At 34.0% G+C, this 7,929-nt stretch overlaps 1 long non-coding RNA gene across 1 annotated transcript; it reads right to left on the bottom strand.

Moving 5' to 3' along the window:
- Nucleotides 1-863: 863 nt before the first annotated feature.
- Nucleotides 864-2,839, bottom strand: LOC126671208 (uncharacterized). The gene is made up of 2 exons (XR_007638954.1): nt 2,046-2,839; nt 864-1,202 (listed from the first exon to the last, which is right to left on the bottom strand). It is a non-coding gene; the product is annotated as an uncharacterized LOC126671208 (long non-coding RNA).
- Nucleotides 2,840-7,929: the final 5,090 nt, after the last annotated feature.

The following is a 7,929-nucleotide window of genomic DNA, read 5'->3' as shown; positions in this document are numbered from 1 at the left end:
ATCTGGATCTGAGAGATACTTTGCTATACACGAGGTTATAGTTGAGATATAATTTTAAAGAATTGATTTAGATGTAGATTTTGGTTTTGTTGATCGGAGAATCATGATTAATGGGTTTCGACAACAAGGTTGGTTGTACGACCTTTTGTTTGAGGTTTTCAAAGGTTGAATTTTTTTTTCTTTTTTTATTGATTGATTGGTTGTTAAACCGAGTGTTTTGTATTCAATTGATTCATTTATGGTTTTTGTATTGATATAATTTTCGGTATTTGATTGTAGCGAGTATTTGGAAGGGTTACTTGGTTTTGAGACCAATATAAGGCAAATAGTGTATGAGTGTAATGAATGTTGAAATTATTTTAGTTTGTGGATTTCTTTATTTTTAGATTTGAGGCGATGAACTTGGATATATTAAGAATTACAATTTGAACCGCAAGCTTGTTCTTTCACTTTGTTTACGTTGTTTTGAAAGTCGGTTAGACTCGAATTGTTTTGAATTCACCCTATTAGAAGGTGTTTTACAGTCTCTAGTTATAGTACTTTGAGTATTTTAAATTTTGGTTGATCGAGTGAATGTTGCTCGTTTGTGTGTTTGACCTTTCGAGGCATAAATTAAGTTTGAAATTTAAATTCGTTAATGAAGATAGTATCTTTGGCTTATTGGAGTAGAAAACTGTTTAATTTGACATAAGAACTTTGAGATCCAGAATGTAAGATTTTAAAATTTTAGTTAGAGGCTTGTCACGACCCAAAATCGAGGGCCGCGACCGGCGCTAGGGAATGGGAATTGTAGTTCCAAAACCCGTAGCAAGCCTGAAAATCGTTAAAACTTTTTTTTTCGCAAATAACAATTATACAAAGACTTTACAAACGGAAGCATTTATATACACTAGTAAAACAATACAACTTGCTCGGGCCTATCGTTTCCGTACCTTGTACGTACTAACCCGGCATATAATACTAGTGTTACATACACCTCACGGGAATTTACCTCCGTGGAATAAATATGACAATCGTAGCCAAAATAAATATAAACACACTGACAACAACTGTAAACAATGAAAAATGTATTAATGTACTAGGCTACTACACTGGTCAGACATTACACTACTGCAGCAATTATGGAAGTCGGGACTCAAAGGGACTTCAGGTTAAAGACGGACTTCTAGCCAAATTCAGAATTTAGGTACCTGAAAAACACACTATTGGGGGGTCAGCTGTTAAGCTGAGTGAGTTATACTTTACTTACTATATTATCCAAATAAGCATCGCATTTTAAAAACATTTTTAAAATATATATATACAATCATGTTTATAAGCAATTACAACATATACAAACACAGCACATGCAAACAATTCATTTAATACAAGTATTCGATCCGATCGAAACCTTAATCTTAAACTTCTTAACCTCTCCTAATCCATATCATATTCGAATCATATCGTCCGAGTGGCCGGGTCCCGAGATAGTTCGACCGAGTTACCCGCTACCACGTGGCATAGTCCCGAGATAGTTCAACCGAGTTACATCATGCCACTACTTAATCCCAAGTTGTGGGTCCCGAGATAGTTCGACCGAGTTACCCACCAGATACGGGTCCCGAGATAGTTCGACCGAGTTACCTCGTATCTGCCACAATTATAATCCTCCTTTCCGATACCCAAACATATTCCATTTCATAATCATAAATATAATCAACATTTAATGAGCTCATATCAAACGTTTTAATGTACGAATATCTAGACTCTTATAAACACCGGTGATCACACGGCCTATTGACGCCCAATAGGTAGCTCGTTTCTTCGGATCGTATACAAATTCACATTCGCAAATAATCGACAAGTCATGAGCAAAGTAATACAATTCATATATCAAACAAGTCAATCCATAAACAAACAAGTTGAATATAATTCAATCATATACCAACAATCCAAATCAAACAATTCAACTCAAATAACTAATGCGATGCATTTAATAATAATAATATATAGTATATATAAAATAGTTTTTAATACGATAATAAGAGTGAGTAAAATATACTCACCGCTTGCTATCCATAATCTCTGATACTAGCTAAGCGATGTCGCGTTCTGTAAGTTCCGGGTTCCATTGGTAGTCGCCTCGTCAATTCTTGATTAATAGGTCTAGATCAGTAGAGCTCCTCCTCCTCGTTCCGTGGCCGCAAGAATCGCCCCAATCGGAGCTAAAACGAAGAAGATATGAATTTTTGAAGATTTTTCCATCATTTCTTCTCAAGGAAGAAGAAGACCACCTTTTCTCTCTAATTATTTTGTTGCTGTCATAAAATGAATATTCCAGCAATATTATCACATATAAGTGATAATCATGGGTTGGAAAATGTCCAATTTGATCCTTAAGTTTACCACCTCCTCACGCTTCGATTTTTAACTTTTCTTTCGTCCAATTTAGTCCGTCGATCACTTAATCTTTTGATCTCGATAAATTGTGTATTATTTATGTCCAAATAAATAATATCGACTTAATATCTCATAATTCTATCTCCGATAATTTATTTTTGCAATTTTTTAGCTAAAAACGCTCAAATTCCAATTTGAGCTAAAATGAACTTTTTCTCACTTTTTCCTTTTAAATTTTGCTTTAACAAATATCGATACCCAATTATTCGATATTATTTTTTATAAGTTCTAATTCCCGTCAATAATCTATTAAATTTCCATTTTCCGGGAATTGAATCCTAATTTTCCAATTTTCGAGCCTAAGTGCACTTTATCCACTTTTCCATATTTTCCTTTTTAAGTCTAATTCCATTTCCTTTATGGAATTATTGACATTGAAATTTTCTTGTTAAAATATCAATATCGACCTACTCGCGTCTTTCCTTATTTATTCTTCTGTTTATTTTCTTTCTGGCCGCTTTACTTATTTTGAATCGGGCATGTTGCCTACTTTGGCAACGCCAGACGTACGGGGTATTACAAGGCTTGTGTGTTACTTCGTGTCCACCTAGTCTTGGTGTTGATGTTTTGTGTTACGCTTTAGCTTTAAGGCTAGTATAATCATATGAGATTGATAAAAGTAATCGAGCGGTGATATTAGAGTTAGCTTTTCAGGAAAACCGAGAGGTGTACGATAGCACGTAAGTTGTTGCGTAAAGGAATTCAAATGGTTAAACTTGTGGCTTAATCACTAGGTTGATAAGTGAATTTTGGACACAGACTCCATTTTGCAGAAGCGCTATTTTTTTCTTTTCTCTCGATGTTCGTTGGGTTTGTTGCTTACGTATTTTATTATTTTTGTGAGCACTTATTTGAGTTGTTTTATGTTAAATTCGAGGACGAATTTTTATAAGGTGTGGAGAATGTAATACCCCGTGTTTTTTTCTGGCGTGTTCTGATGAACCTTCCGATGTACCTTGGGTTGATTCTTATGGTTTGATTTGTGTTTTTGGCTCGTGGGATTTTTGGGTAATGTCGTTTGGACTTGTTTTGTGTGCCCAGGGCCTAGGCGATCAACTTTGGGTCTTAAAATAAAATAGGTTTGCGTCAAAGGGGTTTGGGAAATGCCGGAAGACATATTTATTTTTATAATATGTAATAAAGGAAAATAGTTTGAAATTATATTTTTAGGATTAAAAATAACATTATTAATAAAATATTTTGCTTAGATAAAAAAAATATCGTCAATAAAATGTTTATAAAGGGTAAACCTGTTTTTTTTAGATTAAAAATAATATTATTAATAAAATAATTATAAAGGGTAAGCTGGTAATGGTGTCTTTTAAAAAAACCCTATAAATATCCAAACCCTAGTCTTTTGAATAAAAAAAGGAAAAAAGGAAAAGAAGGCATCGAGCCATTTTTATAAGCAGCCGCAAATTGATTGTACAGTTCAATTTTCTTTAGCAACCATTATTTCAAGGTAATTTCCATACGTTATTTGATGAAGTTTGAAAGTTTATAATTAATAAAAGTAGTGATGTGATTGACTTTTGGTACCTGATGTTAAGGAAATCCATCTCTTTAGCCTTCGTCCCTTTTATATTTTAAACATATAAAACAAAATCCTTTTCCTTATAATTAGAATAGAATTCTATTAATTGTTTTGATTTGGGTTTCGTCGTTTCTTTTTACTGGAAGGACAGTCACATCAATAATTTTAAAAGCAATTCTCATTTTTCTCATCAAAAACTAAGACCTGCATAGGTCGTTCTTAGAATGGTAAAATAAAAAAAAAACTTCCTAAGTTCACGGATAAGCAAGCATTATAAATAAGAAAATAAATTACTGGCAGCACAAGAATTTACCAGTCTATAGTTTGATCATAGATCCATGGGTTAAGACTTTCGATTATCGATTTGATCGTTAATAATAATAATTGTTTTACATAAAAAAAAAATGTTAGTATCGATTATAATTTAATTTATTTTTGAAAACGATGATTATATTTTAACCTCTATCCGTATAATTACTTGGATAATTATAATTTAATTTAATTATTGGTTTAGTGTGCCAATTTGGCTAATTTACGTTTTAGCCTTTAAATTATCTTGGTTAAGTAATTAATTTTAGATATTCGTTACTTGAGCCCAAAGTTGTTGAGTTCCGTTTTAATTTTTATTTTCGATATTATAATCTGTGGATTATATTTTTGATAAAATGGTTGGGTCGGGTTAGACTTTAGTCGCCCGACATGTGAGAAGAAACTGAGCTACGTGTTGACTCAGTTGACTCACTACGTTGGAATTATTAAATTGGATATAATATTTTGATTTCTTTTATTTGGGCTTATCCTTCCGGGTTATATTTTAAAGCGAGAACTCAATAGGCTTGACTTGTAGTTGACTTTATAATTATTTAAATTTTGTGCTTTACTGTGTTTATCTGTGCCTTGATTCAATATTTGTACTATTTCTATGTGGTGTCTAGTACTCTCTAGAGTTAGGGTCTGTTTTTAATTATGATTTTATACTTTATCTAGACCCGTCGACTGTTCGTACTTCAGAGGCGAACCAGAGTTAGATTGCTTGTCAAGTTTCACGTGGAATAGCAAGCAGTGAGTTTATATCTCTATTTACCTCTTTATTAAGCAAATGTTATGTTTTGTATATATATATATATATATGTATAAATAGCTTTTGAACTGTTTTCGGCATTGTGGATTTGATTTGGAACGTGCTACTCGATGGGCATCATCGGGACAGCGTGCGCACCGGTAATGATTATTGTATTGAGGTAGGTTTGAGATACGTCTCACCTTAGTGAGGGCACCGGTGGAAGATACGTCTCCTGGGCTCACTATTTATTAAGTGATAGTCGTGGATCGGTTATTGAGATACGTCTCACCGACACGACAATAGATTTAGAATTGTGGATTAGGGTTTCATTGATAATCCATAATGAAAATGTTTTATTAAACGTTTTAAAGGTTTTTAACTTAATAAATGTAAATGGTCATATAAACTCTACTCAGTAAATCTGACCCCGTTGTTTTCCCAAATTTTCCAGGTTTATGATTTGAGCATTTGTCGATCTCCGTTTCTTCATTCTCGGAGGTTCTTTATTTATTTTCAGAATAAAAGAGTCGAACTGTTTTAAACTCTTAGACCGCAGTAATAGTATTAGATTATTTATGTCTTAGTCTTACATTTATTGTTTTAGACTTTTGATCGTTGAAATGGTCCAACTGTTACTTTATCGCTTTGGCATGATTACAGTATTTATGATACTTTTATATATTGCCATGCTGTTGGAGTTTATTTTGAGATTAAGCATACTTTGAATATATGTTGCTTATATTGTACTGCTAGACTAGGCTGAAGTCTTGGTTGCCCCCGAGCATGTGGTTTTATGCAGGTACATTATTTTAAACGTTATAAGTTGGTTATCCGCAAGGCTAGCTACAGGTTTTGGTACAACCATACCCATACCCTAGCGCCGGTCACGATTCATGAAAATGGGTCGTGACATTTTATAACGTCAAGTGGTATTTACAAAAATAGTTTGATACCAACTATACACAACGTCTATCTACTGCAGCTCTAAAGTAAAGTACTGTTTCTTTACATACTTTCAAAGATATAGACTTCTGGATCAAGGATAGAAGTCCTTTACTTCAAAAACGTCTTTCACCTGAAAGGAAATCTGTGAGGGGTCAGTATATGGGAATATACTGAGTGAGTTCATATATTTACTAATAAGAATTCATATAAATCACAAAACATTTCAATAACATTCCATTCGTATGCAGCCAAGTATAAGATCCGACTGAAACTCTAATCCTGGAACATGCTAAACGTATGTATCCAAACCAAAACTCATCCAATAGTCCGACCCGGGAGTGTTCACACTCAAGTACGTTAGTTGCGAAAAATATCTTAATTCCAATGGTGGGTCCAACCCACTAGGTACGGGGCTCAAGTTACTCTAACCGAGTTCGCTCTCGTATCGCATTTGTATATTCATCTTCGAAATTGTATTCTTAATCACATTCATAGCTACATCAAATCAAGACTGGTGATCACACGGTCCTATTGCCGCTTAATAGGTAGCACGTTCCATCAGATCAATACTGGTTTCAAATCAAATATATATGCAATTCATATGATGAATTCGCATTGCAAACATACAAATCAAACATAAAGAAATATAAAATAATTGCTTGAGTATATACTTTAAAAGTGAACTTAAATAAACTCACAGAAAACGCTTATCCAAAAATATGTCGGGGCTTAGAAACGTAAAGCTTCCCGAGCTCCTCGTCTAGCTGCTTCTTGCCTCGCCCGATCTAAAACGATTTCAAATGAGCAATTCAAATCAGAATCTTATTCTAAGATTGATTCTAAACTCGAGACACAACACTCTACATTCATTAACTGTCGTGCTTCTTACGTATATCCCGATAAAAGGTTTCAAACTCGTTTATGGATCTAATATCGTTTCTAAATAAATTCACATTTAACCTCATTAGGTTAACGATTCAATCAATCGATAATCAATCGATTTCAACCTCGATACGCGAATACGAAGCAAGGTCTCAAAACGGAATGATTGGTGAACAAATGTCCGAGTGCACGTTCGTGCATTTCGGTGCACGAGGAGCGTGCACCTCATGTAGGTTCACGTTCGTGCACCATTAATTGTGGACGATCGTGCACGGCCCCCGGAATCTGTTTTCCGGGTCTTTCTGACGTGCTATAGGCATAAAATCTCTCATAACGCATCAAAAACGTTTATTCTAAGCTCGAAACGCTATAAACAAATCCTATAATTGTTAAAACGATAAAATCGTTTCTTGACCTAAAACTTTAACTCGATATATAATGAAATTCATCTACCCACACAATAAAACGTCAAGCTTATCGTGATTCGTCACTGAAATACGATCATTTCGAGCTATAGAACGTCGAAAACGGACGAGAAACGAGATCGTGCGATGAAACCGTCGGAAATGAACGAAGAATGAAAGAATGGAGCTGATGAAGGTCTGGATCCTTCATCTTTAAGGATTCTTATATATATAAATCCAACACCTATCCGCGTCTAAATTTTAAAAGGTCTCTAATTGACTCGAAACTTTTGCCACAAATACTATAAGTTATTTTGCGAACTTTGGCAAAATAAATTCCATTACCAAATTTATAATTTATTTTATATTTATTTTCGAAGTTATTTCCTTAAATCCCGCTAAATTTCTTAATAAAAATATTCTAAATTCCAGATATAATTAAATTATATTCTCCTTAATTTAATTTATCGGAAATCTCGACACGTGGCACGACTTAATTATCTTAAGATATTTGGGGTATTACATTCACCCCCCCCCCCCTTAAAATAAATTCGTCCTCGAATTTAAAACTTTAGCCACGTACCTTGAATGAACAAGTGCGGATACTTCTGCCTCATATACTCTTATGTTTCCCACGTGCAATCTTCTACGGACTGACTCCT

This window comes from Mercurialis annua, linkage group LG1-X, assembly GCF_937616625.2.
Source record: "Mercurialis annua linkage group LG1-X, ddMerAnnu1.2, whole genome shotgun sequence".
NCBI classification, from domain to species: domain Eukaryota; kingdom Viridiplantae; phylum Streptophyta; class Magnoliopsida; order Malpighiales; family Euphorbiaceae; genus Mercurialis; species Mercurialis annua.
Note: the sequence above shows the minus strand (reverse complement) of the source record. Positions and strands in the feature narration are given on the sequence as shown.